This window comes from Spermophilus citellus (genome assembly GCF_964194105.1).
Source record: "Spermophilus citellus genome assembly, chromosome: 5".
NCBI classification, from domain to species: domain Eukaryota; kingdom Metazoa; phylum Chordata; class Mammalia; order Rodentia; family Sciuridae; genus Spermophilus; species Spermophilus citellus.
The window spans coordinates 119,668,104-119,676,507 of NC_138186.1; positions in this window are offsets into that span (position 1 = coordinate 119,668,104).

Consider the following 8,404-nt stretch of genomic DNA (forward strand, 5'->3'; position numbering starts at 1 on the left):
GACAAAAAAAAATGGGGAATGAAAAATAAGGGAAGAGGTTTATTAATAGGTCTGCAGTAGGAACTATATATTGTCAACTATATATGGAGCTTAATCATTCTGGACTTTTTTTGTAGTCTGTCCCTCTAATGTAAGTGTAGAAGTAGAACATTCTACATATTGTAAGTACCAAAAATATTCTCTTTGTGAAGGTTACCAGATCTGTAAAAGACTGCTCCTTTATAAGAAGAAAGCATAAGGAACTCCATTAGCAGGCTTTGGTGGCATTAATAATTCAGAGACTCTCTCCTTTCACATAGGAAGAAGGGTCCACTTTAATGTGTAAATAGCCAGCAGAGAGAAAGAGAGGACACAGATTGCAGAGAAGAGGGTATTGCAAAACGAGTGGCTGTTCTGCACCAGAGGATGGAAGCTAACTGTAAAAAGTGACCCCACCAGAACTTTTGCATTTGGAAAATGCAAACTGTGTTATGAGCAAATGCTTCATCCCTTGTAGGCATCTTAGATTTCTAGTAGGGTTGATCAGTCCCTCCTCCCTGCAAGTGGCTGAATCTTATCTAACTAGCATGTGTGAAAATTGATCTCTTTCTTAATCAGGAAGCTATGGAAACAAGCTTACTTTGTGATTTAATCTTAACCCATGGAAACACTAATGATGATTAAAAATTATTCTGAAAGTAAAAAAAAAATCTTCAGGCACCTCTTTGATAGGTTATCATGCAAGTATTAAGTTATCAAATATAATTGGCTACAAATATTTCTAGCACTTGAAAATACTACTAATAAAAAGACATTTCTCCCTGAATTCAGCTGTTGAATTCAATGAAGAATTTGAAAATTAAAGCTAATATTTCTGGGAAGAGAATATTTCTCCTGGCAATCAAAGGCTCACTAGTAAGTCTGTATATGTTTAAGCCCTAATCAGAGATGACTGAAAAGGTAAAAATCAATAAGAAATGATGCTTTTTGCCTGAGTTAAGCATCTGTTTAGAGCCTATTAGTTGTTAACAGTAGAAAAACTTGATCTGGCATCATCACTGTAGCTAAATAAATTGGAAGGAAAAAGTGAATCTCATCATTATTGTGAAAAGGCAGAAAAAATTTCCACATTAATCCACATCATCCAACTAGTTTTTTTTTTATCAAATCATCTCATATACTTTTTATAAAAAATCTAATTAATCTGGGAAAGAGATTTACCTTGTATTTAGCACTATTTTGAACAAACAGGTCTCTGTTTGACACGGTTTTGCAGTTCATTAGGGAAATATATTGTTGCCTAATTTATTTACTTATTTTTCTTTCTTTCTTTTTTTATTTATTTCTTACATACATGACAATAGTGGAGTGCATTACATTCATAATTATCCATTCACAGCACAATTTTTTTTAAAAAGAGAGTGAGAGAGAGAGGGAGAGAGAGAATTTTAATATTTATTTTTTAGTATTTGGCGGACACAACATCTTTGTTTGTATGTGGTGCCGAGGATCGAACCAGGGCTGCACGCATGCCAGGCGAACGCGCTACCGCTTGAGCCACATCCCCAGCCCCTCACAGCACAATTTTTTGTAACTCTATATAAAGTATGTTCACACCAAATTATGCCATTATACATGAGTTGTTGCTTAATTTATATTGATGAAATTAACTTCCACATTTTTCACCATATTAGAAACTTACAACTTGAAATGTACTGAACAATTGAATAATTATTCTTTATAAATCAAGATATGTGGTGAGATTTATAAATATTGAACCAGAATACTATTATTAAAGAAAATCCTTTCTTGGAAATTCCAAGTTAGGAGAAAACTTTAAAGATGTTTTTGTCCTTGGAAGAAGAAGGTCTAAGCAGCAAGATATCTTTACTATCAAAGCTATTCAATCCAGAAATAATAAGTCTATCATATGTGCTGCAAAGAAGCTCCCTAATAAGCTTTGAAACTGAAACAAAAGATTTCTATGGCCTTGACTCATTGATAGATCATCTGAAGCAAGGGAAATGTTCCACAAAAGGACTGATGTCAGCAATGGCTTAAATGCAGGAAAAAAACGAGGTAAAAAATTTTAAAGGATCTCAAAAAACTGTCTAAACTGAATTAGTTTTGAAATGGCAGAAGCTGTACAAAAACACGATCGGGTGCATTATTAGATTCTTTGGTTGTCAAGATTTGCGGCTGCCTGCTGGAGTTACAGAATTGGTTGAGAACAGTGGTCCTCAATTAGTGTTAGAGGTTCCTGGGAGTCCCTGAAACCCTGTTAGGGGATCTGCAAGGTCATCCCTTTTCCAACCAGGTGTATGTGGGAAGCCAGATTTTCCTCATGTACTTCAATCAAAACAACATAACATCAGATCAAGCAGAGCAGATTTTGAAAATTCAGCTGTCTTCTGTTAAGTAGGAATTATAGAGGCTTGCAAACTTGCAAACAATGGCACCCGTCTAATTAATTGCTTATTTTCTTAGAAAGTATTTTTTTAAATAAAAAGATGTAGTTAACCTTTAATGATTTTCTTAAGGAGTTAAATAAATCTTAAAAATTTTATCGTAATCCTTAGTGCTGTAACTACTGAGAAACATAATTCATACAAATAAAAAGGTTTTGGCTTTCTCATTCATAAAAGTATGAAGAATATCACCTCACAGCCATAAGAATGGATTTTGTGTCAAAAAAGAAGATATCAGATGTTGGTGAGGGATGAAGAAAAGGAGACTCTTGTACAATGTTGGTGGGTATGTAAATTGGTACAGCCATTATGAAAAACAGGGTGTTGGTTCCTCAAAAATAAATAAATAAATAAATAAATAAATACTATAAGAACTACAATATATTCCACTTATTTCAGTTATAGTTATGTATCCAAATAAAAGAAAATCAGAGATACATGGACTTCTATACTTATCACAGCAGCATTCACAATAGCTAAGATACAGAATCAATGTAAGTATCCATGAACAAGTGAATGGATAAAGAAAATGTGGCATATGTACCCAAGGAAATGCTGTTCAGCCTTTACAAATGAATGGGATCCTGTTGTTTGCAGCAACAGAGAGGAAACTGGAGGTCATTATTTACAAATAGAAAAATAAGCTAGGCACCAAGAGGCAAATATTCCATGATGTCACTCATATGTGGAACTGAAAAACAAACAAACAAAAAATTAACACAGTAAGACAGAATTGTGACAAGACAGGGAATGGGGAACTGTTAAGTGGTTTAAATTTTCAGAAGAAGGGGAATAAATTCAGAAGATCTGTTGTACATCATGGTAAGTATAATTAGTAATGTATAACAGACTTGAAAATTGCCAACGGAGTGGACTTTAATTGTTCTCATCACAAATGATAAATATAAGCAAGGAACACTGATGTATGCCTATAATCTTAACTACTCAGGAGACTGAGGCAGGAGGATCACAATCTCAAGGCCAGCCTCAGAAACTTAGTGAGACCTTGTCTCCAAATGAAAAAGACAAAACAAAAGCAAAAAACAAAAAGAGAAAGGACTATTATGTAGTTTAGTATTAAAGGATGCCTGGGTTAAATCCTTAAATGCAATATATATATATATATATATATATATATATATACACACACACACACACACACACACACACACACACATATATATGCACACACATGTACATATACATATATGATGAATATGTTAATTAGCATGATTTAATTGTTCAACAATGTATACATATATTTAAACTCATGTTTAAAAGAACAGGAACTCTAAGTAATGATATTATTATGTTTATTGATCAATATAGACAACATAAAAGTTATGCTTATTGCTCAATAAACACTACATAATTTATAGCTTAAACAAGGTCACTTTTGAGAATGAACAATGGCATAATTAATAATTATAACAGGAAGATAAGCTTACCTAGGTGCTTTTTTTTTCTGTCTAGTAACTAACTGTCCCTTGACAGGTAGAATTGCTGAATAAAAGAAAATGAAAATTGTTTTTGTTTCTGTTTATTCATGAAATGTGAATACCATTTAATGCTGAGTAAAATGCCACAACTTATTGTTGTTTGTATTCTTAGCCAAAATCTGATTAGGTTTCAACAGTGTATGTTTATATTTGCTTTCTAATACATTTACTTATTTATTTATCTATTTATTTATTTATATATGACAGCGAAATACATTACAATTCTTATTACACATATAGAGCACAGTTTTTCATATCTCTGGTTGTATACAAAGTAATTTCACACCGTGTCTTCATACATGTACTTAGGATTATAATGTCCATCACACTCCACCATCCTTGCTAATCCCATGGCCCCTCTTTTCCACTGTCACTCCTCTGCACTATCTAGAGTTCATCTATTTCTCCCTTGTTCCCTCTCCCTATCTCACTATGAAACAGCCTCCTTATATCAGAGAAAACATTTGGCATTTGTTTTTTGGGGATTGTCTAATTTAGCATTATCTTCTCTAATTCCATCCATTTACCTGCAAGTGCCATGATTTTATTCTCTTTTATTACTGAGTAATATTCCATTGTATGGATATGCTACATTTTCCCCCCAGACCTGTTTATTTCTTTATTTTTTATTTTTTAAATACACAACTGCAGTGGAAAGCATTACAATTCTTGTTACACATATAGGGCACAATTTTTCATATCTCTGTATATAAAGTATGTTCACACCAATTTATGCCTTTACGTGTACTTTGTTGTTTTTTTGCATTACAATTTTTAATACACATACATACCACAATTTTTCATATCTCTATTTGTATATAAAGTATGTTGACCCCAAATTCAAGTCTTCATACATGTACTTTGTATAATGATGTCCATCACTTTCTACCATCCTTGCTAATCCCCTGCCCCCTCCTTTTCCCTCCCACCCCTCTTCCCTATGTAGAATTCATTTATTCCTCTCATGCTCTCCCTCCCTACCCCACTATGAGTCAACCTCCTTATATCAGAGAAAACATTCAGCATTTGTTTTTTTGGGATTGGCTAACTTCACTTAGCATTATCTTCTTCAACACCATCCATTTACCTGCAAATGCCATGATTTTGTTCTTTTTTAATGCTGAGTAAAATTCCATTGTGTATATATGCCACATTTTTTGTATCCATTCATCTATTGAAGGGCATCTAGGTTGGTTCCACAGTTTAGCTATTGAGAATTGTGCTGCTATAAACATTGATGTGGCTGTGTCCCTGTAGTATGTTGTTTTTAAGTCCTTTGGGTATAGAGCGAGGAGAGGGATAGCTGGGTCAAATGGTGGTTCAGTTCCCAATTTTCCAAGAAATCTCCATACTGCTTTCCATATTGGCTGCACCAATTTGCAGTCCCACCAGAAGTGTATGAGTGTACCTTTTTCCCCACATCCTCGACAACACTTATTGTTGTTTGTATTCTTAATAGCTGCCATTATGACTGGAGTGAGATGAAATCTTAGAGTGGTTTTGATTTGCATTTCTCTAATTGCTAGCGATGATGAACATTTTTTCATATATTTGTTGATTGATTGTATATCCTCTTCTGAGAAGTGTCTATTCATGTCCTTGGCCCATTTATTGATTGGGTTATTTGTTTTTTTGATGTTCAGCTTTTTGAGCTCTTTATATATCCTAGTAATTTCATCTGATGTGTGAGGGGTAAAGATTTTCTCCCAGGATGTAAGTTCTCTATTCACCTCACAGATTGGTTTTTTTTTTTTTTTTTTGCTAAGAAGAAACTTTTTAGTTTGAGTACATGCCATTTATTGATTCTTGATTTTTAATTCTTGCACCAAAGAAGTCTTATTAAGGAAATTGGGGCCTAACCCACATGATGGAGATTAGGGCCTACTTTTTTTTTTATTAGACACAGGGTCTCTGGTTGTATTTCTAAGTCCTTGATCCATTTAAGTTGAGTTTTGTGCATGGTGAGAAATAGGGTTTTAATTTCATTTTGTTGCATATGAATTTCCAGTTTTCCCAGCACCATTTTTTGAAGAGGCTATCTTTTTTCTCCAATGCATGTTTTGGCACCTTTATCTAATATAAGATAATTGTAATTTTGTGGGTTAGTCTCTGTGTCCCCTATTCTGTACTATTGGCTACAAGTCTGTTTTGGTGCCAATACTATGCTGTTTTTGTTACTATTACTCTGTAGTGTAGTTTATGGCCTGGTATAGTGATGCCACCTGCTTCACTCTTCCTGCTAAGGATTTCTTTAGCTTTTCTGGGCTTCTTATTTTTTTTCAGATGAATTTCATTACTGCTTTTTCTATTTTTATGAGGAATTTCATTGGGGATTTTGATCAGAATTGCATTAAATCTGCATAGTGCTTTTGGTAGTATGGTCATTTTGATATTACTTCTGCCTATCCAAGAGGGAGGTAGATTGTTCCATCTTCTTAGTTCTTCTTTAAGGTTCTGTAGTTTTCATTGTATAGATCTTTTACCTCTTTTGTTAAGTTGATTCCCCACTTTTTTTTTTTTTGGCTATTGTAAACGGAGTAGTTTTCTCACTTCCCTTTCTGAGGATTTTTCACTGATATACAGAAATGCCTTTGATTTATGGATGTTGATTTTATATCCTGCTACTTTGCTGAATTCATTTAATGGTTTTAGAAGTTTTCTGGTGGAACTTTTAGGATCTTCTGGGTATAGAATCATATCATCAGCAAATAGTGCCAATTTGAGTTCTTCTTTTGCTATGTGTATCCCTTTAATTTCTTTCATCTAATTGCTCTGGTCAGTGTTTCAAAAACTATGTTAAGTAGAAATGGTGAAAGAGGGAATCCCTGTCTTGTTCCAGTTTTTAAAGAGAATGCTTTCTATTTTCTCCACTTAGAATGATGTTGGCCTGGGTCTTTGCATTGAAAGCCTTTATGATGTTGAGATATTTTCCTGTTATCCCTAATTTTTCTAGTGTTTTGAACATAAAGAGGTGCTGTATTTTGTCAAATGCTTTTTCTTTATCTATTGAGATGATTATATGGCTCTTATCTTTAAGTCTATTGATGTGATGAATTACATTTATTGATTTCCGTATGTTGAACCAAACTTGCATTCCTGGGATGAATCCCACTTAATCATGGTGCATGGTCTTTTTGATGTGTTTTTGTATGCAATTTGCCAGAATTTTATTGAGAATTTTGCATCTATGTTCATTAGAGATATTGGTCTGAAGTTTTCTTTTTTTGATGTGTCTTTGCCTGTTTTGGAATCAGAATGATATTGGCCTCATAGAATGAGTTTGGAAGTGCTGCTTCTTTTTCTATTTCCTGAAATAAATTGGAGAGTATTAGTATTATCATCATTATCTGACGTTCTTTCTTCCTAGTAATATACTCTGCTGGTTATGCTTTCTATTGAGTTTTTTATTTGATTTATTGTATCCTTCATTTCAAGCATTTCTGACTGGGTTTTTTTTTTAGGGTCTCTATCTCTCTCTTGAAATAATCTTTTGCTGCCTGTATTTACTCTCTTATCTCATTGTTGGAGTGATCAATTTTTGCTTGTATTTTCTCATTTAGGTCATTCTTTAATTCACAGATCATTTTAATTATGAACTTCTGCACTCCTTCTCTGACATTTCATCAACTTTGCTGTCCATGGATTCTGTTGTTATCATATCCCAGTTTGTTTGGGGCACTTTCCTCCCTTGTTTTTTCATGTTGTCTGTGTGTCTTCCTTTCTTGCAGTGTGGATCTGAGATATTACAGTTTTTTTCCCTATATTCTAATAGTTCCCATGCAGATTATCTGTATCTCACCTTGATGTTGGGCTTCCAGCCCCTGCTGGTGTTTCTTAATGTATGCTAATCTATCTAAAGGTGGTGGCTGCAATAGCCGAACTAACTTGAGATAATAGTTAAGGTTCCCCAAGATGGAAGCAATGTCTTACAGGGATGGGGATGAAAGGGTGGGCCTCACACTTCCTTTGGATGCCTGCTCTGAGATGCAGCTGCTTTTGAACCCTGTCTGCTGTCAAAAAGTAAGGGGCTACTGTCTGAGGAAGGCTATGGTGATGACTGCAGTGTTCCAAGATGGAAGTGGGTTAGGCTTAGGCTCCCAGGTTGGAGGGGGTGGGGGTGGGGAGCGAACTCAGATCTACCCTGGACCTGGGTTCTGCTCAAGTTAGTATGGAATGATCTGGATGGGGCCTGGACTCCAGCAGTAGTCTGCTGGTCCGAAGAGGCGGTCCTTTGCTTCAGGCTAGGCTCTAGCGGGTGTCTGCCCTGCCCATGGAAGGGTGAACCCGGGCCTACTGTGAGCCTGAGTCCCACAGTGGTCTGGGCAGGGCCTGGGCTCCTGTGGTAGTCTGCTCTACTTTTTAAAAAAATTTTTATTTAATTTATTTTTTTCAATTTATTTATTTATTATTATTATTTTTGCATTACAATTCCTTTCTTTATTAGTTCCTCAAGACAAT